Genomic DNA, 27,727 nt, shown 5'->3' with positions numbered 1-27,727 from the left:
TTTTTGACTTCTGTACTTCTAAACCTTTTTTTTTTTAAATTCTGCAATTTTCGAACATTATTTTTAGATAAACTGACCTGATATCCTTCCCCTCTGCAATTCACACAGCTTTAGTAATTGGATATTAAATTCATTAGTCATGCTACCGGGTTTTAATCACGCAATGTTCAGCGTAGCCTTTCGTCAGCATCTGTGTCCACACATGTGGCATTACATTTCTGCACAGGATCATAGATAACTCTGGAAAATGTGGAGTTTCGACTTAAAAGTTTCGTAAATTGTATCGGATTTTATCCATGTAACCGTTTGGTCCCTTTTTTCGGAACTTTGCTAGATCTCACATTCGTTTCTGTCTGCGGTGTGGATTGAAGAACAAATGGGAATTGGTAGCAGTGGTTTTGGAAAGGAACATAATCAAAACTCAAATATTTATCTGATTTAAAAATAAAAGAAAAGTGAGCAAATCAGCACATTCCTTAATGTGAAAACTGAAATGAGAAAAATGATTGAAGTAAAGTATTGAACCATGAAAAAGTTACATAAACTGATTCTCAGTTTTACCAAAATATTCCTCTTCATGTAAAAAAATAAAAATAAATAAATCTCAAGCAGAGATAATTCACAGATTCAAATACTACAGTCATGGCTGCTGAGGTCTGTATTTAAAACATCTCACACCAACACCCACCCAACATATGATGCTGAGTTTGCGTTATGGGTGTTGGACATTTACTAACTAAATATCATGATTATCATGGGGGGATGGCTGGAAAGGGCAGTATGGGCAACTCTGCCCCCACTCTGGACTGCTCTGATTGAGATACTTGGAGCCACTACTTACTTACTTCTACTTTACATTGCAATACCATTTATAGCCACCGGGGGATCTAGAGGAACATGTTGGCCTTTGCAGTCTGGATTGGCTAGTGAGGAATGCGTATTGTCTGCCAGATGTGGGGTACTTTGTTTCTGGGCCACTTGGCTGGATTTGCCCCCAAGCCAAATGTTGCCAGACCTCTCCTGATCATTAATCAGGTAAACAAACTTTAAACGACTTGCCAGATATAAAACTCTGAACTTGCAGGCAGTTTTCTGGAGTCTCTTCTGGGACTAGCTTGATACATTGTTGACATGACAAAAGCAGCACTAACCAATAGACTAAAATTTGAAGAAAACATAAACAATGTATATTAAGAAGTTAAAGTTCACAAAAAAATTCAACGAATAATACTCCACTGGAACCTCATGGAGTGGAAACACAAAAAAAGAATGGGAAAATGTCACCTCTGGTTATTTCTGAAGCTTAGTGTAGCTTCCGAGACCTAAAACAAACAACGTTAATTATGTAGGCGCTTTATAGATCGCTTTTTAATTACAACAGAAAACAGAAGGGCGCAGCGCCTACCAGCTTTCTGTTAAATATTTACATTCTTATTAGTGCGATATTCAAGAAAGGAACCCAGAATAACGCACAGCGGCGAAATACATTTTTCATGATCTCCAGAGGTAAGCAAAATCAGAGGACATTATTTATTCGGTTATATAAGTAATGTGAGGACAGAATGTCGATATAGTATAGTTTAGGGTCTCTGCCCATATTACTTATTCCAATCGGAACAGAGGATAACTACACTTAGTAATATTTACCATAATCATGTGGTTTTTCTCAAAATCGATATTATTAATATTAAGACTGAAATTCGATACAATAAAATATTTGGACTTTTATTTTTGACCATAGCGGATATATTTAATCCGTTGAAAGGGTTTAAAGCAAAATATCTGTACGTAATATGAAATCTTATTTAGCGCTAGACTTAGGAGCGGTTGGGTGGACGTTTGCAAGGACGAAAGGCTCAATCCGGTGTCTGTCCCTTGAAAATGGGGGCATCCGATCTCCCTATCCTGCGAGAAGTTTCTTGGAAGGAAATCTTCACCCTTTAGACCGAGCACATGACAAAAGAGGCAACTTCTTATGTTTAGAAGAGCTTTACAGCGATGGATTAACTGCCTTCATTGTTCTACCTATGCAAGCGCTGACTCCCAGTATCGTGAAGATGTTCAACAATAAACTGCATGTCTTTTTGGCAGGAAAGTATTTACAGGGACGGCCCAAGACAAAATGCCGCGCCCCCCCAATAATCTACCCTTCCTCTCCCTGCCGCCCTCCTATTATCTACCCCCCCCCCGTACTTACCTTTCAGCAGTCCTGCGGCGAGTCTCCCTGCTCGGTCTCGGTGCCGGCTTGTAATGTTGAGCGTTGGAAATTACGTCATCTTCCGGCGCTCAACATTACAAGCCGGCACCAAGACCGAGCTAGAGGGCTCGCATAGGAGAGAGGGGCGCCGAGCGGGTACTGACAACTTGGTAAGATAAAACCACTCGGCGCCCCTTTCTCTCTCTCTCTCTTCTCGGGTTTTAAAAAAAAAAACGGCTTGGGGCGGCAAAGTGCCCGGTTGCCCCACTCGGCTCCATTGTCGGGCCGGCCCTGAGTATTTACATGGGTACACATTGTAATTTGAAATTTGTTGATCCAGGTTTTATTCTGAATACCCATAGAGTCACAAAGGATCTTTCTTTCTCTCCTTTGAAGAAAATGTGGATAAAGATATTTATTACTGTAATTAAGGTAGGATATAGATGCGTTTCATAACCTTCCAGTGCTCCATCATAGAAGCCCCGGCAGATGTGACGGCAGCGGAGGTTGTCTAAGCGTATCATGCAGACGTCCACCTGCTGGCCCCGCTAGACACCAGGGAGTCTGGGGGTGAATTGGTAAGTCGGGGGGGCATATCTAGGGAGCAGAGTGGGATTTTAGAGGGGGTATAAAGCATTTCTGGGGGGCAGATTGGCATTTCAGGGGGGCATAAAGCATATCTGGGGGGCAGATTGGCATTTCTAGAGGCATTAAGCATATCTGGGGGGGCAGAGTGGCATATCTGGGGGGCAGATACCTATAAGTAAGGTGCATTATGAATTAAGGAGGATTGGTTTTCCAAGTTTCTGTTTGTATATAACGTATGCTGACTAACTGCATAATAGATACCAAAAATGTTAAAATACATGTTTTCCTGTGTATTAGGTAAAATACTGTTTTACCATTCCACTAATGTGTATTTTTTCTTTAAAACTACATTTTTCTTCAAAATAGCACCAAACTTTTAGGCTGCGGCCTATAATCGAGCCAATACGGTATATTATTTATTTATATGGCTTTATAACAAAGAGACAAATTCAATAAACAAAAATTGCCACACAAAAAGTTCTCAAATTATTTGATATGCTACAAATATTGACTTATATCCCCTTTTGATGTTATTTCTGACACTGTTTTATATATATATATATATATATATATATATATATCCTCCTTATATTTCATTATTTTTTTACAAATAATACCTAATATAATACTCACGACAGGATTTCTTGTCATACTTTAAGAAAATAATTGATTTAAAGAGTCGTATTTAAAGAGTCGACATACTTTAAAATAATAGGTATGTCTCTTTAGGAAATCTTTAAACTGTATGTTGTTGGGTTTTTTTTTTTACATCATACATGATTAATGATTTAATCAATTATAAAAAGGCTCCCTTTTGAATTAACACCATGGCACTCCAGACATGCTACTACAAATTCACAGGTGTTTCATACAGCTGCCAATACTCTGAGACGCTGAATAACTTTCATTAAAATCAAAACGAACTGAACCAGCTAGCGATCTGCAGGAGGAACATAGCCTGAAATAACGGCACCATCTGGAGAGTCCCTCGGAAGCTCTAGGTACCTCAAGAGATCACACCAGGGCAGCGCTATAAATATTTAATTCTTTTTTTTTCACCGTAGATAGGAAGCACAATCTGTGAAGAAATTGAAATAACAGTTCTATCCTCCGCTTTCCTCATTACCAGTTAACACATTGGATGCCATAGGGGCGCCATATGCATTCCCATATGCATTGAAAAGATTGGAACCCAATGGGTGTTCCAAAAGGGAATGTCAGAAGAAGCCGGAGAATTGGAAAGATTTTGGTGTCTGCTTTTTATGTCAAGGACAAGTAAGACAAAAGAACGCCATCAATAAAACATATTTATTATACATTTACAAGCAATGTCTAGCTACACGTGTTTGTACACTTATGATGCAGCGATGATTTGCTTTTTTGGTCAAGGACAAAATCTCTCTGTAACGAGACGCTGGAGTGTTTTCCCCAACCTCACACTGAGAAGAAACGTCTTGTGATTCTTTCAAGTACAAGTACAAATGACCCAGGGGGTTCTCGTGACATCGGGGGATTGTCTTTATTGGTTTATTGGTATAAATTCAAAAGATGAGTATCACGGTATGTAGCGATTCCTTCTTTATTGAACTGACACTTACTCTTAGAACAAGCTTATTGACATCCCTTTATCAAGACAACGGAGATATCTTGATTTAGAACATCGTTGTCTCATGGAAGTTCACTATGACTGTAAGTTACACATACTTAGTGCCTTAATGTTTCATATGGGTAGCATTATTTTTGCCAATATGTGGCTTCATGTATGGGGCATCTGTCCCATTAAGTCCAGTTGGGAAAGTCGACCCTGAAGAGCAATGAAGACAGAATTTACTGCAAGGTGTGCCTATGGAGGGGATCAGGAACCAAGGACATCCATTCAAAATGTAAGGTAAGAAGCACACTGTGGGAGATCCCCTTCAAAGGGCTGGATGGACTTCACCCAAAAGTAAAAATGTCCTTAGTTACTGACTAATCTGACTATATAATTTCTTTTAGCAATGTCATTGAATATTTTTTCTTTTTAATGTATTTAATATTTAATGTAGTGGGTTTTTTTTGCTACTTTTGCACAGCCTTATTTTAAGATTGGGTGTTTATGACAAATTGAAGTTTTAATTAGCATTTGAATCAGCTTGGTGCAGGAGAATTAATTGCACACGCTTTATCATCACTGGGAAAAAATAAAAATTAATTCCGGACTGAAATTTACGATGTAATTTGTTGATGACAGTTCTTTTTCGAAACCACCGTCACAGAACTTTCGTAACAAAATATATATCGTATGTGATAAGGTTTATAATAAGGCTAATATAAAATACCGTGCCTTCATCTACCCTTGAAAATACATTTTATCACTATAACAGTATGCCATCTATTTTAAAAGGAGTGATTCTCTAGATTGTAAGCTCTTTTGAGCAGGGCCCTCCTCACCTGTTGTTTCTGTAAGTCAAATTGTTATGTTATATACTACTTGTTATGTCCTGTCTACCCATTGTGGAATATGATGGCGCTATAAAAACAATAAATAATATTAATATTCATTCTGTCATGATTCCAGACAAAGGTTGGACCAATAGGGGGGTTGAAAAACTGGGGCGAGAGGGAATGAAAGTGCAAAAAACCACTACGAATTTGGTTTGAGCTGAAAGGGCCAGAAACTCTTTTTCCCCCCCAAAACAAATGGGTTTTGGTCCACGTGCACATGTCTAGATCCTAGTTATGGTGATTGGCCAAATGATTTCCCCTGAAATAATTCTTTGATCATGTACCATTCATACGCTTTGCAGGGAACACTGAATTGTCATGTGACACAAAAGTAGCTTCTGCTAGGTTGTTATCACATATACTTGTTACAATGTAATTAAACCTTCTACGATAATAAAAAATAAAAATAAAAGGATCAGGTAAGGTTTGGAATGTGCTTAACGTTAATAGATAATGAATATGTTCTATTATTTTTATAACACAGAATAATGTATGTTTTGTGTAAATGGGACAACACCTTTATTATGTGGTTATGAGTTTTATCATTACCATAAACATTTACTCCTGTGTATATTTAATTAAATATGCAATATACATGTATTAAAATACCCACCTTCGAAGTATACCATGGGAGCAATCATCTACACTTCCTATTCTATAAATACACATTATTTCTCCCCATAAACCTATCTCTACCCTGTTGTTAAATTGCTGATTAAGATTTGTAAAATGGTATCACATGTCAACAATATTATAGTTAATGAAATAAAGTACATACAATTTTATTGTAAGGAGTGAATATTTGTATTCGCTATACAATAGAAAAGAATAACCGGTTTTAATTTTTAAAGCTTATTTAAATAAAACATAACATTTTTTATAACCCTTTCAGGGCTTCACTACAGTCAGGGAATTTGTTTCATTAGCGATGAATAAATGTCACGAGCTGAGGACACAGATAGATAAGGAGCCCAGGTGCAGGGGATACAACATACAACAGACATGAACAAGACAGGACACACTATACAGAAACTAGCCTAGGACTATTAGATAACTATTGGAGATTCCGTCACATCTTATGGCCATAGTATGCTTAGCCCACCACTACGCCAAAGTACTCCAATGACGGTGGGTCCTAACGCTAATCCCTGCATGACAGACATACGGAACAAACCAAACATGTAAGCAAAACACATAACACGGAGACATACCTTTGGACTATAGACTGAGACAAACAGAACACACGGATGGGGCAGACCTCATAAAGGAAGCAGAACTAAAGCAAGGAATGACTCTTGGCTGGAAGCCCTATTGCAGGGCACACGGCAGATAAGCCCTCTTGCGGGGCACACGGCAGATAAGCCCTCTTGCGGGGCACACGGCAGATAAGCCCTCTTGCGGGGCACACGGCAGATAAGCCCTCTTGCGGGGCACACGGCAGATAAGCCCTCTTGCGGGGCACACGGCAGATAAGCCCTCTTGCGGGGCACACGGCACGGCTAGAAGCCCTCTTGCGGGGCACACGACTAGAAGCCCTCTTCCAGGGCACACGGCAGGTTGCCCACTTGCAGGGCACACGGCAGGTTGCCCACTTGCAGGGCACTCAACCAGGGTAGTCCGCTAGTGGCAGTCATCCTGGGAGTCGCGATGCAGGGCACTCCTCTTGGGAGTCCACTTAGTGGGGCGCAGGCCGCAACTCAGGAACACGGCAGGTTGCCCACTTGCAGGGCACACGGCAGGTTGCCCACTTACAGGGTACTCGACTTTGGAGTCCACTTACTGGGGCGCTGGCCGCAACTCAGGAACATGGCAGGTTGCCCACTTGCAGGGCACACGGCAGGTTGCCCACTTGCAGGGCACTCAACCAGGGTAGTCCGCTAGTTGGCAGTCATCCTGGGAGTCGCGATGCAGGGCACTCCTCTTGGGAGTCCACTTAGTGGGGCGCAGGCCGCAACTCAGGAACACGGCAGGTACTGGAACAAGGCAGGTACTGGAACAAGGCAGGTACTGGAACAAGGCAGGTACTGGAACAAGGCAGGTACTGGAACAAGGCAAGGTACTGGAACAAGGCAAGGTACTGGAACAAGGCAAGGTACTGGAACAAGGCAAGGTACTGGAACAAGGCAAGGTACTGGAACACGGCAAGGTACTGGAACACGGCAAGGTACTGGAACACGGCAAGGTACTGGAACACGGCAAGGTACTGGAACACGGCAAGGTACTGGAACACGGCAAGGTACTGGAACACGGCAAGGTACTGGAACACGGCAAGGTACTGGAACACGGCAAGGTACTGGAACACGGCAAGGTACTGGAACACGGCAAGGTACTGGAACACGGCAAGGTACTGGAACAAATCAGGAACCAAACAGGTAGTCCTCAAACATTACAGTCAAGGCCCAGACTGCAGGGCTGGGCAGGTTTATAAAGTCTGATTTGATCATGAGATCAACTGCAGCTGGACCTGATAATTAGTCTGAGAGGCTCTGAATAGCAAGGGCGGCCACTAGTGGCTGGAAACAGGAAATAAATAAGGCAAAATATAAACAAGTCCAGCCAGCGCATGGGGAAGCGTTACATACCCCCACCGCAAGGAGCAGCCCCCGGATGCTTAGGGACCTGTGGTCTCTTTGTGTCTGGGTCTTCGTGTTCACCACTAATTCCAGTACTGCAGGCATCCCCGCGGACTCCTTGAATTGGCCTTGACATTCTGTCACGAGCTGAGGACACAGATAGATAAGGAGCCCAGGTGCAGGGGATACAACATACAACAGACATGAACAAGACAGGACACACTATACAGAAACTAGCCTAGGACTATTAGATAACTATTGGAGATTCCGTCACATCTTATGGCCATAGTATGCTTAGCCCACCACTACGCCAAAGTACTCCAATGACGGTGGGTCCTAACGCTAATCCCTGCATGACAGACATACGGAACAAACCAAACATGTAAGCAAAACACATAACACGGAGACATACCTTTGGACTATAGACTGAGACAAACAGAACACACGGATGGGGCAGACCTCATAAAGGAAGCAGAACTAAAGCAAGGAATGACTCTTGGCTGGAAGCCCTATTGCAGGGCACACGGCAGATAAGCCCTCTTGCGGGGCACACGGCAGATAAGCCCTCTTGCGGGGCACACGGCAGATAAGCCCTCTTGCGGGGCACACGGCAGATAAGCCCTCTTGCGGGGCACACGGCAGATAAGCCCTCTTGCGGGGCACACGGCAGATAAGCCCTCTTGCGGGGCACACGGCACGGCTAGAAGCCCTCTTGCGGGGCACACGACTAGAAGCCCTCTTCCAGGGCACACGGCAGGTTGCCCACTTGCAGGGCACACGGCAGGTTGCCCACTTGCAGGGCACTCAACCAGGGTAGTCCGCTAGTGGCAGTCATCCTGGGAGTCGCGATGCAGGGCACTCCTCTTGGGAGTCCACTTAGTGGGGCGCAGGCCGCAACTCAGGAACACGGCAGGTTGCCCACTTGCAGGGCACACGGCAGGTTGCCCACTTACAGGGTACTCGACTTTGGAGTCCACTTACTGGGGCGCTGGCCGCAACTCAGGAACATGGCAGGTTGCCCACTTGCAGGGCACACGGCAGGTTGCCCACTTGCAGGGCACTCAACCAGGGTAGTCCGCTAGTTGGCAGTCATCCTGGGAGTCGCGATGCAGGGCACTCCTCTTGGGAGTCCACTTAGTGGGGCGCAGGCCGCAACTCAGGAACACGGCAGGTACTGGAACAAGGCAGGTACTGGAACAAGGCAGGTACTGGAACAAGGCAAGGTACTGGAACAAGGCAAGGTACTGGAACAAGGCAAGGTACTGGAACAAGGCAAGGTACTGGAACAAGGCAAGGTACTGGAACAAGGCAAGGTACTGGAACAAGGCAAGGTACTGGAACACGGCAAGGTACTGGAACACGGCAAGGTACTGGAACACGGCAAGGTACTGGAACACGGCAAGGTACTGGAACACGGCAAGGTACTGGAACACGGCAAGGTACTGGAACACGGCAAGGTACTGGAACACGGCAAGGTACTGGAACACGGCAAGGTACTGGAACACGGCAAGGTACTGGAACACGGCAAGGTACTGGAACACGGCAAGGTACTGGAACAAATCAGGAACCAAACAGGTAGTCCTCAAACATTACAGTCAAGGCCCAGACTGCAGGGCTGGGCAGGTTTATAAAGTCTGATTTGATCATGAGATCAACTGCAGCTGGACCTGATAATTAGTCTGAGAGGCTCTGAATAGCAAGGGCGGCCACTAGTGGCTGGAAACAGGAAATAAATAAGGCAAAATATAAACAAGTCCAGCCAGCGCATGGGGAAGCGTTACAATAAAACATTTTCTGCTACTTGTTACCAGAGAATTTCATAATCTGGCAGAAATAATGACAATTTCTTTTTTTTTTCTCTCTCTCTCTTTTTTTCTCCTTACTCATCCTCCCAGGGAATGAAATATTTGGCATGGGGTACAAAGGAACTAGACTTGGAATCAGCGTGTGAGGAGCAAAACGTGCCAGAATAACATATGTTTAATGAAATGTACTGAACTAACATTTACATTTACCCGATAAAACAGAATGCAAAAAGATAACGCAGGGAATAGCCTGGTGTTTGACTGAGAGCAAAAGGAGAAGTACTGAAAAGGCTAAAAACTGACTTAAAATGGAAATAGGAGACAAAATAAATACAAAGAGAGATTGCAAAGGAAAAATACTGTATTTGCTCGATTATAAGACGACCCTGATTATAAGACGACCCCCCAAATCTGAATATTAATTTAGGAAAAGAAGTAAAAGCCTGAATATAAGACTACCCTATAGGAAAAAGTTTTACCAGTAAATGTTAATTCATGTAAATTATTTTTTAAAATAAAAGCTATGATTGAGAAAAATATTTAGTTTTTATTTCCTTCTATTTTCCAACCGGCCCCCCAGTTATGCACATCTGCCCCAGAAATGCCTTATACCCGCTATATGCCACTGTGCCGCATGATATGCCTTTTAACCCTCTAAATGCCACTGTGCCCCATGATATGCCTATGACCCCCTATGTGCCACATGGGGCAGAGTGGCACATAGGAGGGTATAAGGCTTTTCTGGAGGCAGAGTGCCCCATGATATGCCTTTTAACCCCTTTTATGCCACTCTGTCTCCAGAAATGCCTTTTAACCCCCTATATGCCACTCTGCCTCTATAAATGTCTTTTAACCTCCTATATGCCACTCTGCCTCCAGAAATGCCTTATACCCCCACTATATGCCACTCTGTCCCATGGTATGCCTTTTAACCCCCTATATGGCAGAGTGGCATATAGGGGGTATAAGGCATTTCTGGAGGCAGAGGGGCATATAGGGGGGTATAAGGCATTTCTGGAGGCAGAGTGGCATATAGGAGGTTAAAAAGGCATATCAGGGGGCAGAGTGGCAAGCCTGGGGCAGATGTGCATAACTGGGGGGTAGGTTGGCAAATAAAAGGAAATAAAAACAAAAAAACAAAAATGTCTCAATCATAGCTATTATTAAATATAAAAAAAATAGTTTACATGAATTAATAAAGAAATAAAAGTTTCTTACAAGAATATGGTGAAGAATAATGTGATCAGTGTTTTGTTCCACTGAATAAAATGGAACTTTTTCATCTAAAAATGTTCGCAGTAGTAAATGTTTTGATCCCATTATGTGTAATGTATTTCATTTATTGGGGCCTTTTAACACTTTTGCGTTCTGGCATTTTAATACAAATAATGAGATAAAAAGAATGTTTTATAGTTATTTGTATGGCAAATACTGTGACTCGGGTGTGTATTTGGGGTGCGTGTGGGTATAAGAGCTCGACCGCAAGACTATATGGGGCTGCTCTCCAAATGTTTCCATGGCTGCTTTTCAGTCCCAGTTCGGCCCTGCTAACATCATGGATCTCCCTCTAACCGACCCAAAATTAAGGGAGCTTTGAGACCTTTACTTCAGTGTTCGCTTGCACCGTGTGTGCACTTCGCGAGGGAGCACTGAAACAGACCTTGGGCTCCTACCGCGGGACCGCTATGTTAAAAAGAATGCATATATCATATACCGAAACGCATACAATAAAAAACTAAAATAATGTCCCTAACGGCCCCTCATAGTAGAGTGCTACAATGAGTGTATGTGTGTTAGTGTACAATGCCAGACTGTGTCTAGTGTGTCAGTGTACTGTGTTTAAATGAGTGTTTATGTGTGGGATGTCAGTGTATAGTGTTAAACTGTGTGTGTGTGTCAGTGTACAGTTTGAAGTGTGTGTGTGTTTCCTTGGTAGTTTCAGTGTACAATGTTAGAGTGTGTTAGTGTATGACGAGTGAGCGTGTGGGGTATGATTTTACCGTGTTAGACTGAGGGGGTGTTAGCATACATTTCCCTTGACAATGTATGTTGTTAGAGTGAATGTGTGGGTTGTCAGTGTATAGTGTTAGACTGTGCTGGGTGTCAATGTATGGTGTTGGAGGGAAGGTGTATGTGAGGGAGTCAATAGAGTGTTAAGCTGGGTGAAGTGTATGTACGTGTTACAATGTGTGTGTTAGTGTAAATTCGGTGTATAGTGTTAGAATGTGTGTTAGCACTGAGTTTTTGCATATAGTGTTAAAATGTACGAGTGAGCAGAGCACTCTGAAGTGCAGAAGCTGTATAGAGTAGGGGTGGACCAATTATTGTGTGTATTTGTGTGTATTTAAGTGTTTACAATGGACACTTTTGGATGGCTTGTCTGTCTCAAGCATTGGCAAGAAAAACAACATAGGAGCCTCATCTCAGACCAAGAACGGACAATCCTGAAATATGCTGCCTTGTAGTAAGGTGCTTACTCTGGATGGGCATCACCGTTTTAATGCTCACTTGCACCATTACAGAGGAGACCTCTCCATTCGTATATCAGATTTCTCCCACCCGTCAAGGCAGTCCAGACCCTAAATGCATTGCAAGCCTCCCCTGCACGAGGGACGTAGCAACTAGACTTGTGCATTCGTCTTCGGGCGAACATGAAAACGAACACGAAGAGTGCGTTTTTGTGTTCGTTCCGAAGACACGAAGAAGAGAAGAGAGCGGCGGTAAAACGTAGGCGAAGACGAAGACACACACACGAAGAATCTTCGTCTTCGTCTACTAATCTCCCTGGTCCCTTCCCCATCTAGCCTACCTTATCTTCACGGCATCGCAGGAGTTGACTGAAGTGGAAATCCACAGGTTCGCCGTCAGGGGTTACAGGGCAGTGCGAGTGAGCCGATTGGTCGCCTGCAGGGACGAAGAATGTCCACGAATATTCGCCCGAAGAGAAGACAGGAATATTTGCGAAATGCGAAGATTTCTTTTTTTTTGCCGAAGACGAGCACGAAGTCCCCCCTGGTGGCCAAGTCTAGTAGAAACCACAGACATACGCTTCAGCCTCTCATAGGCCTCGTCAGTGTGGTGCGGCTGATATCCCTCTAGGCACAGTGAGCCAGGGATCCACGTCTGGACATACCCTGAATAATCTAAGGCAAGAAAAACAGCACCTTTACCTCTTAAGTAATCCAGACTAATCCGCTCCAGATTTTAAGTTTGGAGAGGACTGGGGTTTTGCTATAATAGAGGTAATGTTAAAAAAACATTGAGGAAAATAAATACCCATTATTCTGATTATCTCACATACGGTATAAAGCGAAGCTCAGATGCTATTCTACCTCTTGGACAGTAGGTGGCGCAGGGACTTGGCATAGGGTAATAAGGAGGTTTGGGCAGAATTAAGAGCAAGAAACTACTAATACAAAACGAAAACCGTGTCTGCTCTCTCCTGTTATTTTAGGCGGATTAAAAACAATGTTTAATAACGTTATATTATGTGTTATGTTATGAATGTATCATAAGCAGTTATGTTGTTAAGTGGGAATGTGTTTATGGTGCGTATTTCAAAAGAATGAGTGCTCAACCGCCGTCGTTTTTGAACTAATAACTGTTTTAAGCATCTTTATAATGTTATTCTTCAGTTTTAATATATACGTGTATGATATGTGTAACGCCATAATAATATTATAGCTGATCGGTATATATATATAATTACACAATTCATGTAGTTTTTAATAAAACATTGAAATAAACAAAATAGCATTCTTTATACTCCACATCGCCCTTATTTGTACTATAAAAGTTGCCATAAAAAGGCACATTAAATACTAGATTTTAAGCGGTTTTACTGTGTTATTAAAAGGCAAGTATGACCTGTCCCCTTTAAGTTAAATTATACTAGACCTCCAATTTGTACCTGTAAGCTGTTAGCATACACCCTTACATGAAAAAAAAATCCAATCTACAACTGCTCCGGAAATCAATTATATCTTACCTTTTCACCCAAATTTAATTTAATTTATTGAAATAAGCCAAAGCTTCCAGCACCTACGGAAAAACCTTGCCAGCGGTAATAGATATTAGGAAAAAGTGTATGTATAATGCAATAATCAGTCACTCTGTACCTGAAATAGACTCAGAAAAAAAAAAAAGTTTTAATACATTTTATTATACATAATTCATTTCTACATGGCTGTAGCCGTTATTATGAATTATTTTTGCAATTAAATGTAGAAATATAACCTATGTATGCAAGGGCTATTCTGCTTTTGGCTAGAATAGTATTTTACCTTTAAAAATGTTAATCATGAACCGCGTGAACCCAGCGGTTTCCAAAATTAGTTTTGAAGTCATGTATATTTGTTATAATTTCCCTGTTGTTGCATTTAGTTAACTTGGACCATAGTTACATGGTATTGCTGGATTTGAGCCCAAAATCTGGTATGGACTCCAAAGCGCTTGATTTAGTGCTTTGGTGTGACATACTTTCATCACGTGTGTTTGTGCCAGAAATCATACCTGGGAACTCACCCGGGTATGACCCGGAGATCTCTGGGTCAAGCGCCGGTTCTCCGGTTCAACACCCGAATACTCCAGGTCCTTTTCCCCAACCACATGGGCACTTTGCATGCATTTTCCAGGACAGCTGGCATCTAAGCCTGGTTTTTGGGACTGTCTCTGAAAAATTGGGACAGTTGGTAGCTGCGTTGGATATGCTCATTAGGAGTCCACTAATAGAGTGGAATGGGTGGATGCGAGAGATGTTTTTTAAGTGCAAACAGCAGGATCCGGCAAGTTATTGAATATGAGGGTTGAGTCAAAGATGGCCCAAAGGCATTGGGTCTGGTTAGTAGGAGAGATAGTCTTGCTGTTAATGGATACCGAAAGCCAAATTGAGCAGAGGTCAAAGGACTGATCCTTGGGGGAATAGCAATCACCAGGCCTAGGAGTGTGGCTGAAGTCTCCCCTAAGGAAAGTACGGCAGGGGAGGTGGTGTCGGAGGAGATCCAAGATTCAGTAGGACCTAGGAAGCCAAAAAGCATGAGAGAGAAACAGGATCACATATAGAAGTCAGTTGGTTGTATACAAAACTAATTTCAATTTATATCCCCAGGAATTATTTAAGATTAGTGTAACAAGACGTAGCATCAGCTTATTTGTCAATGTATTCATTTATGTTGAAGAATCAATTTAATAAATCAAACATTTCCTTAAGCAATTCTAACATAGTTTGAGATCTCACAGGAATTTGTCTAATGACTCTTAACTCGTCTCCTTTCGTGTCCAAACTCAAATATTGTTTTGTAACCAGAACCAGGGGTGCTTTCACCTATGAACGGAGTTCCAACAAGGAAAACCGGCTACAGGACCCCATCGTCCGACACCTAGAAGGACCCCACGCCTGCAATGTGAAGCTTGAGCATAAGTATACCACTCATGGTCAATGGATCTACTTCAATGATTGCGTGAGCATTGGGAAGAATAGTCTGGTGACCAATACAACCTTTAGGCAGCCCAAATCACCGCAATTTAAAAAAAAATAGTCTTTTAGGGTGCACAATATGCCCCGAACGCCACTAGGGTCACCTCTGTTCCCAGGACCGACCTTTAAAATCGATATGCATGTCTAGGTCCAATTATATGGTAGATGGACATGCACTGTTTTGCTTTGATTACATTTTTAGTTATTCCCGTGACGATGCTGGACGTAGTATTAGTAGTATTAGTAGTTTTAATACAGCCTGCATTTAAATGCCCTCCAGCTTCCCGCTTCCCAGGCGATCGGCAGAGGAACTGCTGACGCTGGGTACTTGGATGCTGGGCAGACCAGCTTCGGCCCATCTGGGGTAATTCCACGCATGTGATCATTTTTTTTAACCCAATCACATGCGCAGAAACCTTTGATCGGCAAAGGCAATGTTTTCTCTGCTCTTCTCCATTGTAGAGCAATAGAGGGGGGTTGGAGAAAATTTTAGTTTAGCAAAAAAAAAAACACTATTAAACTTTTTATTAAAAAAAAATTTTTTTGTCTTCACTGGTCACAGTGATCATATTAATATTACTACTAATTTTAAGGATTATTTTTAACCCTTAATGGTTACATTTTTTTAAAAAAATGTAATTTATTATTTTATTTTTAAAAAATCCGAGAAATATTAGTAGGGAATTTGGGTTATTATTACATTAGTCAGGGTTACTTGGCAGGGCCACTTGAAGTATTTTATATATATATTGATTTGTTTCATAGTGGCTAGAAAACATAAAATAAAATGGTTCATGTCTTATTTTCCTAATATTACTGTGGGAAGATTATTTTTCTGCAATTGCAGTTCATTTTCTGAGTTCTCATTTTAGAATGCCATGTTTCTCATATTGGACTTTTTCAAATTATTGCTTTAAAGAACATATTTTCTGTTGAAATAAAAAAAATATACATGTCAAAGTTAAATTGCAGCTGAGCGCAGGATCGTACTATACTCAGAAGTAAGGATAATTAAATCATAAAGTTACGAGATGTAGGAAAAAAAAGGTCACTGTCACATATTAAAAGCAGCATACAGGTGTATGTGGATTTTAATTATTAAAAGTAATGGTGTTATAAATATTAATAAAACACAGATGTTTTATAAAATATTTGCTTTCTGTTTTAGCTTTTGAGTACAATAAAATTCCACTGCTAGAGAACACATATAATTTTAATTCAGATTTTTAACAGGAATATAAAAAAAACGTGAGTTTCTAAATGTTTTGCATGTGTGGCGGTGATGGCCAATCTTTACCTGGAACAAGAAACGTCTCGTCGGAACTTCCACCGTCAACCATACTTGAGTATCAAAAAAAAAGGACTCGGGGTCCACAACACTGGAGAAAATAAATCTCAAACCAGGTAGAGGATTTCAATATGTTAGTTTTATGTACCTTATTTGGCCAACCTTAGTGAGGACTCGGCACCCAGTAGGTGAACACCTTACGCATTTCGCACCCAACAATGGCGCTTGGTCATAGACATCTTGACCTGAGGCTAGTTGTACAGGACAGTCACTATACCTCCAAGAGCAACACACCTTCCTTCCCATACCTGGGAGGAGGTTCTTCCATGATTTCATGTATGTAGTTAGCTAGGCAGTGGTATCGCTAGTCACGATGGCACTTAACGGTTGAAAGGAAATTTTAGTTATATCAGCAGAAGATGCAAAATAAACACGGGTTGGACACGTAACCTATAACTATGCATATGGTGCACTAAATCCACACCTCCGATGTGAACCAGACACCCAGGTATAGGTCAAGTCTCCTCCACAAAGTCTATTGCTGCCAACTGCTTCAAGCACCCCTAGGGCAAAAAAGTACAAATGCCCCCAAAATATAGTAACAATAAAACAAATAAAAAGGTTTATAAAGTCAAAGGACAGGTAAGGACAGGGGGGGGGCTAGCGTCTTGGTCAGCTTTTGTTCAAAAAAAGTATTTTATGATTTCTGATTGAAAGAGAGTAAAAGGCTACACGCTAATGCAGAACAACTCTTTTCATAAAAATATACGAGCCTAATACATGGTGTAAGTACTCAAACTGAAAATGCCGCATAAGGGACCTCCATATTATCAGAATCTGCAACCATTCGCTCTATCGTTGACTTTAAACTTTCTTTATTGTGTTCGGTTATTCACATCCAATACTCAGCCGTAGAATGTTTCTCATCTGTTAATGTAAAGTGTAGATACCGGCCCCCAGCTGTCCCGCTAAATTGATAAAAGCAGCGTTTCTTAAAAGGGTTGAAGAAGTCAGCGTTGCGGCAGTATATTTATATAGAGCAACGCCGTCACATCCTTCTCAGTGTGGCACAAACAACGGGGACAATCTCTTGGTTTCCATGGTGGCCACTTAGAACGTTTATGAAAATATGGTACATTGTATCCGATGCAACGTTTTATCACACGTACCCAAGTCTCGCGGCAGGTGGCTCTCTGGGGGGTGTGGGGATTACGTTAGACTCAGAACCTGCATTAAGAACCAGTAGGGTTTGTTCTGTGAACGATCGGCCTTCGTTATGTCATGTAGGACACAGAACTTTTTGAAAAGTCAATTTGGAGATAAAATGTCAAACTTGACAACTCCTAAGGAGGTGATGCATACTCAGAACTCTATTCAACTCAACAGGATCGACAGACGTGACAACAAGCAGACTTGCTTGAGGACTCGGCTCGTATGAAAGACCAGACCATGGACTCGCAAGACCGGCTCGTCTGACAATCAACTCAACAATCAACTCGTCAGCGGTTACGGCAACTCAACCCAGTTTAGTGCATAACTCGATATGTCAACGCTACTCAACCTCTGTCAACAGATGAGTTGCAGTCGTTAGATCTGTAACTTGAGGGAAAGATCGGACCCAACTCACAAAACTCAATGTCGCGGTCATTACAGGGACGGAAGGTCCATGCATACATATTTAATTATAAGAAAGAATGACTTTGTTACATATGATTAACCCTTCAAAGTAAAAAGTGTGCTACATTCATAAATAGTTCTGAGGCAAAATTCTAAATGTAGAGAAAGCTCCATGAAAACCAACAGAATTTTCCGCTGATTGCTTTACGTTTAGAATTTTGCCCGGCTCTTTGTAAAAAGGGTCCAGAGTTTCTATAATAAATCCATTCTCCTGACGCTTATTTTCCTCCAGCTACGTTTAGTCTTTCAAATGAAAATTCTATGCGTGTGACGAGTTTCCCAAATTAACCCAAAGTTTTTTATGGAGAAATCAGTAAAAAAAAAGATTATTTTATTTTCCCTTTTTAAAAAAATCTGAAATATAAATAATCCTGATGCGTTAAACATGCGCAGGAAAATCATACAGGACCAAGTTTGGAGGCAGGAAGGAGTTTTGCCCCTTTTTTTGAAGCCCAATAGGAAATCTCTTCAATGTGGGGTTGTGGCTCTTCTGGATCTCTCTGGTAACTGTGTTAGAGACGAGGAACCCCGGGGGCCGGAAACAAGAAAGGAAACATCTCAACAACTAACAACTAATTTATTAACTTATCATAAAATAACATTCAGAGACGTTCCGTGACAGACGTGCAGACGCCTCGCACGCCGCACACTAGGGGGCGCCATCCTCCAGGTGAGAAAGAGCCGACTCCATTGATGTTGAGGCGTCGTCCATTTCAATGATTTCTTCCGTGACCCACTCACCGGAACTGGACTTTTCAGACCCCGTGGCTGATGGCGAGGAGTCCGTTATGCCGCTGTCCTCCGTCTCGCTCTCAAGTCCGGAGTGCGGTGAGTCCGTCTCCGGTGTAATGGAGTCTGGAGCAGCGATGTCCCCCGTTGGTCCGGCTTCTCCTCTCTCACATTCATTGGGTCCGCGGCTGAGATAAAGAACGTTTGGAAGTTAATGGCAGAAACAAGCGAAGCAGCGAGTAACATTGTAACGGCCGATAGTCCCCGGTGACTTCCTGCTGTCACCCGGAGGAGGCGCTGTCAGCGTCATCACCGAATACACCATCAGGGTACCGGGACGCGCCGGCCCCCCCTGTGCGGGGAGATGGACGGCAGACTGACCGCCTCACATTGGAAAATATTCAATAAAACCAAAGTTACTAAAACCCCACCTTCTGCTTCAATATATTAAAAATACAGAGGGGTGAAATAAGTTACTTTTTGGTAAAAGCCCCCCCTTACTGCCCCGCACCCCTCATACTGCCCCGCCCCGTACTGCCACGCCCCGGGCCTGATTTAGACTTAGAAGAATATTATTAATGGGGGAACTTACTTATTATTGCGGGTAATTAGCATGCGGTACATGACACAGAACAGAACGTTCAGAAACAAATACAGCAGGACGACAAACAAGCAGACAACCAGCAAACACTTCTCGGCGTATTTCTGCTGTGATTCCTCCCCAGAAGACCCCGTTTCACCTCCTCCGCCATCGATCTGTAACGGGATCAAAACTAAAAGCAGGACGATCAGGAGCTCTGAGATAGAGCCGCAGCCTCCCATTTTCACAAGCGATCTGCTTCTCGCTGAGCTCCTCACTTGTTGTGAAAGAGGTGATTATGACATCATTGGCTTGATGTCACGGTAAGCAGCTCTGATTGGAGCAGACAAAGCTTTAGGATGCTTGGATGTCATAGATTTCCATGGTAACGCCTTAGCATCCATTCCATGAGTTTGTAGTTTTTTTTACATTAACCCCTTCATGACCCGTAATATATACCCTATAAAGAGCAAACATTTAATTCCATTTATTAGAAACCCGACGGCAGATCGGCCCCATCCGGCCCCCGTCTAGTCGCCCGTTTCTCCTGCTACTTAATCAGACGTTGGTCTCGTCTCAGATTCAGGAGCCGGATGATTTTCCTGCGCATGTTTAACGTACAGACTGATGACGTTTTCTAATAAACGACACGCAGAGAGCGTCAGGATTTTGTATGATTAATGTTTTTCAAAAAATGATAAATTCAAATAATTTTCTTTACTGATTTCCCTCTAATTCTTTGTAGAAATCTCTCCTTCCATTAATTTAGGGAACATCTCACAGATTAACCATTAAATTCTATATAAAATTAGTGGATTTTCAGATCGTCCGAACGGTAATTCTCTGCTATGTTGGAATCCCAACTGTTGGCCAAAATTTGCAAATCTTTAAAATGGCAGTTGCACCTTAACCCTATGAGTGCTGGGGGCACATTTATGGCTATAGTGTAGTATATATATGCTGCAGCTGCCCTGGGTCAAGCCAAGAGCAGCACCGAGGGTAAATAGTAAATACATCACTGCCCGTCAATCATCAGGACTGTGTTTGATGTGCGTTGTTGTCCACAAAAATCCTCCCATTTTGTTATGTAAATAAAAAATAAATGTATTTATGTAAATCAATGTGTCTGTGTATGTTGGATTTTTTACGTTGCTTATTCCTCCCCATTAAGTTACTATAAGTTGCTGATTGTTGCTGATTGGCTCAAGCAGCCTTTGTCAGGGTGGGGGAAGAGAAGGAAATTTCTGTAAGATGATGCTGGCTCTGCCACGGACTGCCACCGATCCCCGCTTCCCCGCCTCGCAGCGCATTTGAGTTGAGATTATAAGCGACTCCGCGGCAGAAAACAAATCAGACAAGAATCCAACCGACATCCTTCAAACTATACGTCACCGGAACCAACCCGACTATACAGAGCCGGTATAAAAGGGGTTAATTTGGGGAAATGTGGCATTAAACAGATGGTATAGAGCTGGAGCTAAACCCGCAGACTCTAATTATCAGAGGCTTTTTTTCTGTAATAATATTCAAAATAGTAAAGTTTTAGGAAAACGTATGGGAAATAGAAATAAAACCATTAAAATGCCGGAAAAGGGAGAGGCCGTTATAGTCCAGGATAATCATAAATAGAAGAGTATGAAAAGTTATTTACGCGACGGCCTCGATCTACTTAACGTCGCGCGTGTATAGACTGGAATCGGGATGTAATGAGGGTCGCGATGGATGGGAGTTCCTGAGACTCCAGTGCATCGAATAAAGAAGGACTTGGCGGGCGACGCAATGTTACAGAAATATAGCAACTTTTACTGCTACAATTTATCTCATTTTTACTTAAACATCATTTTTTTTTGGTTGATAATTCTTTTTTTTTGCATCAATGGGGGCAAATTCCCCCCCCCCCGCCCTCATTTGCTAGCCTATTTTTGGTGAATCAAATCCCTTCTCCGAATCACTATTATTCTGGGTGTTATATAGATAATTTATGGAAAAGTACCGGGCAGCAGCAGCGGGGGTTGTCTACGCGAATCACACAGACGTTCACCGGCTGCCCCCACTTCACACCAAGGCGTCTGGAGCACGGGGGCAAGTCTGCTGAGTCCTGAGGGGCAGAGTGGCAAATAGGGGGTATAATGCATATCTGGAGGGCAGAGTGGCATATAGGGGGTATAAGGGATATCTGGGGGGCAAGCCTGGGGTCAGACCTGCATAACTAGGGGGCCAGTTTGCAAATAAAAGGAAATAAAAACAAAAAATGTTTCTCAATCATAGTTTTGTAAATTAATATTTACTAATAAAACCTTTTTTCCTAAATTAATATTCAAATTTGGGGGGGTCGTCTTACAATCGAGCAAATGCGACATATGCGGATATTGCTTTTTTGGAGGGGGGATTTCATATGACTGAAAGACCCCTCCCCCCACAGGTGTAATAAGTGAATGGAACAGATATATATATATCCCGGGCAGGATCAGCGCGCCGTTTCACATAGGAGCAGCGAGTCCATCTAACTTATTATTTCACCTCTATTTTTTATTATAACGATATTCCACTATTTCTCTCTTTTTCTTTGTATGTTTAATGTTTAGGACGCCGCCGGCTGCCTTCTGAAGAATCAGAAAACAGCTTTATGGACAGAATCGTGGAAAGCATTTCCTCTCTGTGCGCAAACATCAGGCTGATCGCGTTTACCTAGAGAAACGCGTCGAGGTTCTAACCTAGCAGAGAAATACCGCTCGGACGATCCGTTCCACTAATATTATATAGAAGTTAATGGTTAATCTGTGAGATGTTCCCTAAATTAACACAACAAGAGGTTTCTACAAAGAATTAGAGGGAAATCAGTAAAAAAAAAAATATTTTATCATTTTGTGAAAAATATTAATCATACAGAATCCTGACGCTCTCTGCGTGTCGTTTATTAGAAAATGTCATCAGTCTGTATGTTAAACATGCGCAGGAAAATCACACAGCTCCTGAATCCGAGACAAGACTAACGACTCATTAAGTAGCAGGAGAAATGTGTGACTAGACGGGGGCCGGATGGGGCCGATCTGCCGGCGAGTTTCTAATAAATGGAATTGAATTAAATGTTTGCTCTTTATAGGGTATATATTACGGGTTCATGAAGGGGTTAATGTAAAAACCTATAAACTCATGGAATGGATGCTAAGGCGTTACCATGGAAATCTATGACATCCAAGCATCCTAAAGCTTTGTCTGCTCCAATCAGAGCTGCTTACCGTGACATCAAGCCAATGATGTCATAATCGCCTCTTTCACAACAAGTGAGGAGCTCAGCGAGAAGCAGATCGCTTGTGAAAATGGGAGGCTGCGGCTCTATCTCAGAGCTCCTGATCGCCCTGCTTTTAGTTTTGATCCCGTTACAGATCGATGGCGGAGGAGGTGAAACGGGATCTTCTGGGGAGGAATCACAGCAGAAATACGCCGAGAAGTGTTTGCTGGTTGTCTGCTTGTTTGTCGTCATGCTGTATTTGTTTCTGAACGTTCTGTTCTGTGTCATGTACCGCATGTTCATTACCCGCAATAATAAGTAAGTTCCCCCCGTTAATAATATTCTTTTAAGTATAAATCAGGCCCGGTGCGGGGCAGTAAGGGGGGTGCGGGGCAGTAAGGGGGGTGCGGGGCAGTATGAGGGGTGCGGGGCAGTAAGGGGGGGGCATTTACCAAAAAATTAATTATTTCACCCCCTCGGTATTTTTAATATATTGAAGCAGAAGGTGGGGTTTTAGTAACTTTGGTTTTATTGAATATTTTCCAATGTGAGGCGGTCAGTCTGCCGTCCATCTCCCCGCACAGGGGCGGGCGGCGCGTCCCGGTACCCTGATGGTGTATTCGGTGATGACGCTGACAGCGCCTCCTCCGGGTGACAGCAGGAAGTCACCGGGGACTATCGGCCGTTACAATGTTACTCGCTGCTTCGCTTGTTTCTGCCATTAACTTCCAAACGTTCTTTATCTCAGCCGCGGACCCAATGAATGTGAGAGAGGAGAAGCCGGACCAACGGGGGACATCGCTGCCCCAGACTCCATTACACCGGAGACGGACTCACCGCACTCCGGACTTGAGACCGAGACGGAGGACAGCGGCATAACGGACTCCTCGCCATCAGCCACAGGGTCTGAAAAGTCCAGTTCCGGTGAGTGGGTCACGGAAGAAATCATTGAAATGGACGACGCCTCAACATCAATGGAGTCGGCTCTTTCTCACCTGGAGGATGGCGCCCCCTAGTGTGCGGCGTGCGAGGCGTCTGCACGTCTGTCACGGAACGTCTCTGAATGTTATTTTATGATAAGTTAATAAATTAGTTGTTAGTTGTTGAGATGTTTCCTTTCTTGTTTCCGGCCCCCGGGGTCCGCGTCTCTAACACAGTTACCAGAGAGATCCAGAAGAACCAGAACCCCACATTGAAGAGATTTCCAGTTGGGCTTCAAAAAAAGGGCAAAACTCCTTCCTGCCTCCAAAAGAATCCTTGCCTGCCTGCCCAGCCCCCTCTTATGTCTAAGTCACCTTATGCTCATTGGGGGGCACAGGATGATCAGAAAAATCTGTCTGGTCTGACCTAACCATGGACTCGTCGCCTATGGGGGTCCGAGACGCTCCATGGGCCTGACCGGGACGTAGCCACAAATCCATGGAAGTTCAACATCTGCTGGGATGCTGTTCCATTTATCTACCACCCGTTCAGTACGAATATATTTGCCAATGATGTCACTAGCACGGTCTATATATAACGGCTCACACAAACGTGTAACTCAAACTCAACTTTATGTGTTATATTTTCACTTATAATATTACTACAATTCCCATCATCATTACTGCGCACTCAACAACATCCATCAAAAAATATATACATTTAAATTAAATCATTAATAAAATCGTGATGAAGGCTGAACGCACGACCTGTGCAGTTGGTGTTGATTTTTCTACTTCTCCACTCTCATATCCTCTCTTTCTTCCAACCCACGACGCCTTTTTTCTACTTTCAACTCCCTTCTCTGTCCCTCCACACCCACACCACAAACCTCTCTCACTGCCCAAGATCTTGCTACCCACTTCAAAGAGAAGATCGAGACTATTAGAAAAGACCTCTCTTCCTTACAACTCCCTCCTACACCACTCAACACCACCCTCTCTACTCCTACTATACTAACTGCCTTTTCCCCTACAACCGAAGAAGTCTCTATGTCCATCCCTTGGTCCATCACTTACCCACCTATTTAATCTTTCTCTATCATCTGGATCGGTACCATCTGCCTTCAAGCATGCGCTAATCACACCCATTCTAAAGAATCCTTCCTCAGACCCCGTCTGTTTGACTAACTACCGCCCTATCTCTCTGCTTCCTTTTACCTCTAAGCTGCTTGAACGGATTGTGTACAATCGCCTCACTAACTTCCTCTCCTCTAATTCCCTCCTTGACCCTCTACAGTCTGGTTTCAAACCCCTTCACTCTACTGAAACAGCTCTAACAAACGTCTGCAATGACTTGCTCTCTGCCAAAGCTAAAGGTCATTACTCTATTCTAATACTACTGGATCTCTCTGCTGCTTTCGATACTGTTGATCACCACCTTCTTCTAGACTCACTTGCTTCTATAGGCATTCGAGATACAGCTCTCTCCTGGATCTCCTCATATCTGTCTAACCGTTCCTTCTCTGGCAACTTCTCTGGCAACACATCATCGCCCCTTCCACTTTCAGTTGGTGTCCCTCAAGGTTCAGTCCTTGGCCCTCTGCTGTTCTCTCTTTATACTTCCTCTCTTGGCAAACTAATCAACTCATTTGGCCTCCAGTATCACCTATATGCAGATGATACCCAAATCTACCTGTCTTCTCCTGATCTCTCTCCATCTCTCCTGTCCCGTATTACCAATTGCTTGTCTGCTATTTCTTCATGGATGTCACAACACTACCTGAAACTTAATCTTTCTAAAACTGAACTCATTATCTTCCCTCCCTCCATCTCCACTCCACTACCTGAATTCTCTATCACCATTAACAACACAACTATCTCTCCTACTAACCATGCCCGATGCCTTGGGGTCATCCTTGACTCAAACCTCTCCTTCATCCCTCACATTCAGTCCCTCGCCAGATCCTGCCGCTTGCACCTAAAAAACATCTCTCGCATCCGCCCATTCCTCACCCAAGAATCCACAAAAACCCTGGTTCATTCCCTTATCATTTCCCGTCTTGACTACTGCAACACTCTTCTGGTGGGCACTCCAGTGTCTTGACTCTCTCCTCTACAGTCTATCCTAAATGCCGCTGCTAGGCTCATCTTCCTTGCACGTCGCTCCTCTTCTGCTTCCCCCCTCTGTGAAACCCTCCACTGGCTTCCGATTACCTTTAGAATTAAATTTAAGATCCTGGTACTGACATATAAGGCCATCCACAATACTGCTCCTCCGTACATTTCTGACCTCATTAGCAAATACTCTCCTACTCGATCCCTACGTTCCTCCCATGGGCTAAGGCTCTCCTCCTCACTCGTCACCTCTTCCTTTTCCCGTCTACAAGATTTCACTCGAGCTGCCCCATATCTCTGGAATCTACTCCCAAGGAACCTTCAGCATTCACCCTCCCTCCCGACATTCAAGAAACATCTAAAAACCCACTTCTTCAGAGAAGCCGCACCATCTTAGCTGCTAGAACATCCTTGTCATTGATACAACCACCACACTACCTCTCACCCTTTCTCTATGCCTTATGTTTATCACCCCATTTCCCTCTAGATTGTAAGCTTGCGAGCAGGGCTCTCTCCACCAAATGTATCGGTTTGTCTTAGTCTGTCAATTCTTGTCTTGTCATATCCCTTGATTTTATGTATTGTATTAAGCGCTGTGTAAACTATTGGCGCTATATAAATAAAGGATAATAATAATAATTTTACCAAAAGTCCATAAACCGTCAACAACACTTTCTATGCTCAGAATGTTTGTATAAATAAATAAATAATCAAAACATCCAAATTTAAAGAAAAAGGTATTTCAGGTACGCGAGGCGCTTGTCCCAAACGTCTTACACTTCCGTGTGGGGATCACTGAAAGGCCGGGGGGTCTGGCAGACGTAAGGGATCCTTTCTGGGCTCCGGCAGGTGGAGGAGGCAGTTTTTTCTTAGTTAACAGAGTCTTGTTCTTGCTCTTAAATATCTTTTTGGATCCAGCTTGTTGACAAAGGGTTAATACTCCTTTATGAAAGATGACCCAACATGAAATGAGTTTTTTGGTTTCACATGACACTTTTACATCATTTTAAACTTGCTTCTATTCTATATCTGGCAAAAAAATGTATTTTGGTTCCCACGCAATCCTTGGTTTCTTTACTGGAAAATAATATACGGTAAAACAATGACCTATCTCCATGGGGATTGGGGAAAGTGTATAATATATAATGGCCAGTTAAAATGTTATGGAAAAATTGGATTCTTTCTAAATTTAGATTTATTGTAACCTTGTTCGGGATAAATACACATTTTTATATATTTTTGTGCAGCATGTGGCATTCGGCCGGGCATTTCTTGCCAGCGGCTGCACATTGCTGCACCCGATTTGGTGAGCATTAGCCCAGTGTGCCAGATGGCCAACCCTGGCCTGGTCTTGGTGATTATTAACCCATTATTAACCCTTCAATAAAAAACACATATGAGTTGAGTGGTTGATAAATTGTTACCAGGAAGTCAGCCACATTGTTGTTAAATCTCTCACAAATGAAATTTTTAATGAAATTAAAAACAATAATAGCACAAAATGATGCCCACGGCGGGGCCAGCATGGGCTTTAGTGGGCCCTGACTGTTGTGAGGAGGGGTAGGCTTTTTGGAGGGAAATTTGGAGGTGGAGTTGGGGGTAGATTATATAAGTGGCTGTTTTCCCGGGCTCAGGAACCATCCTTGTGGTTAGCTTGCCTGGTTGCGTGTCCCATCACGGTGTGACAGTTTTCTTAAACTAGAAATTGGTGAACAGTTATACTTGTCCTGAAACAGTATATGTTTCCATAAGCTAACTGTAAATGCAACTATATGGATAAATATCCAGTCCCCAGGCACTAAAAGGGTTAAATGCCATGATTAGTGTTATCATTTATATCTAAACAAAAAATGAGTATGAGGAATTATGCAGTGAAAATTCACTTTCAAACCATTTGTATCTAATATTTCTTTAACCCCTTGATGACAATTGCCGGTCCGGGCACGTCACCGAAAATCATGACGTTTACGACAATTGACGTGCCAGGACCGGCACGTCTTTAAACGGGTGAAAAAATCGATCCGTGATCGATTTTTTCACTCAAACGGTGTTGCTCTAATGCC

Source organism: Spea bombifrons, chromosome 1, assembly GCF_027358695.1.
Source record: "Spea bombifrons isolate aSpeBom1 chromosome 1, aSpeBom1.2.pri, whole genome shotgun sequence".
Lineage (NCBI taxonomy): Eukaryota > Metazoa > Chordata > Amphibia > Anura > Pelobatidae > Spea > Spea bombifrons.
This window is presented reverse-complemented; position numbering follows the sequence as displayed.